Consider the following 1,837-nt stretch of genomic DNA (forward strand, 5'->3'; position numbering starts at 1 on the left):
TATTAATCTTCCAAATTTTACATATCCTGTCGCCTGAAAGCAATGTTTGCTGTCCTTTGATTGATCACACATGATAAAAATTCTCACAATTAGGATTCTTCAACCAAAAAAATCCTACCAGAGCATTCATAAAAATCCTAGTGTGTTTACTCAAATTTTTTTTTTTTTGGTTTTGAAAGTGTCATCCATTTTGTATTCTCTTGTTGCCAAAATTTTCAATTTATGTAAAAAATATATCTCCTTTGCTACCTCTTATTGCAAAATGGTACCTATCCCAAACAAATTGGTCCATTTCCCAAGACTTTAATGTGAAGTCCTTTAATGCTATTGAGGGGCATTAAGTTGTTAGAAAAAAATTATCAATGATTTTTTTATTTTTTAGTATATTTAATCAATTTTTAATAATAAAAATTTAAATATTATATATTTTCTTAAAACTTCACCAAACAAGTCCTATAATGTCATAGAGATGATATCAAAGAATGAATTGGAGAGTCATGAGAGAGCGAGAGAGAAGGGGAAACCCGGGGTGGGTAAACACGGGGAGGGGTAGCAATAGGCATACAAACCAACAGGATAAGGATCCTCAGATTTGGAACAAAGAAGAGTATCATCGATTGGAGCTAGATTCTTTCTCAATTTTTGCTGATAATCTTTCGGTCGATATCTCAAAGCGTGAACTATTCAGTCTGTTCAACTGGACGGGCAGGATTATAGACATTTATCTTGCGAGGAAGAACAAGAATGGATAGATCTATCTATTTGCGTTTATTCGATACACCACAAAAGGAGGAGCATTGAAGGCTGTTGCAGAAATGAACTACATGGTATTGAGAGGTAAAAGAATGTTTATTGCAGAAGCAAAATACAGAAGAAAACATGAATTGAAGGACGTTAAAGGAAAGGAAGTTAAGGAACCGACAAGAAAAGGGCAGGAAGGTGGACCTCAGCAGCACAAGATTGCAAGGAAGATGGAAGAGCATGTGGATAAGTTTGCAAGAGATGCGCAGGGTAAGGACCCAAATAAGAACGGATGGTCCAAGAAAATAGAAATACCAGTGGTAAAAGATAATGTTACTTGGCTACAAAGGAGTATTGTGGGAAGCACAAAGAAGATGATCAATTTTCAGGCACTACGTCAAAAGATTCATAATGAATGGCAGTGCGTAATGCATATAAGGGAGTTGGATGCATACAAAGCAATGCTAACGTTTGACACGTTAGCTAATGCGGAGGAAGCGTACACATTCAGAATGAACGATCTATTAAAATTGTTCTATATGGTATGGAGATGGGATGAGACTGAGAGGAGCGAAACTAGAAGAGTCTGATTGGAATGTTATGGAGTACCTTCGCATGCCTGGTCATAGGAGACTTTCACAAGATTAGGAGATCAATAGGGTGAAGTGGTAAAGTGTGATACTTTAACAAAGACATGTAATTCGTTTAGTGTTGGTCACGTCCTGATAGATACATGTATGTTTGATATGATCAACGAGTGGGTTCATGTCACTATTGGTGCAAGCAGATTTGATGTTCTCGTAAAAGAGGTAGCAGTGAGGTGTATAGAGAAAAATGTTTTCCAGAGACCACGTTTGACCAAGGAGGTAAGCATATAGTGGCCACGGAAAATATACAGCAGGATGATATAAGGGAGGCAGCTAGTGGTGGAGCTGAGCCGAGGGTGGCAAGATGGGATTCGGCGGCGGGACTCATGAAGAAGAAACAATCGAATGAGGAACAAGACAAGGACAAAATAGGAATTCTGCCCTCTGAATTGAATGAGTGAAATATTCAGTTTTCAAATTATCATTATGAGAGCCGTGATTACGCGTTA

This window comes from Arachis duranensis, chromosome 9 (genome assembly GCF_000817695.3).
Source record: "Arachis duranensis cultivar V14167 chromosome 9, aradu.V14167.gnm2.J7QH, whole genome shotgun sequence".
Classification (NCBI taxonomy): domain Eukaryota; kingdom Viridiplantae; phylum Streptophyta; class Magnoliopsida; order Fabales; family Fabaceae; genus Arachis; species Arachis duranensis.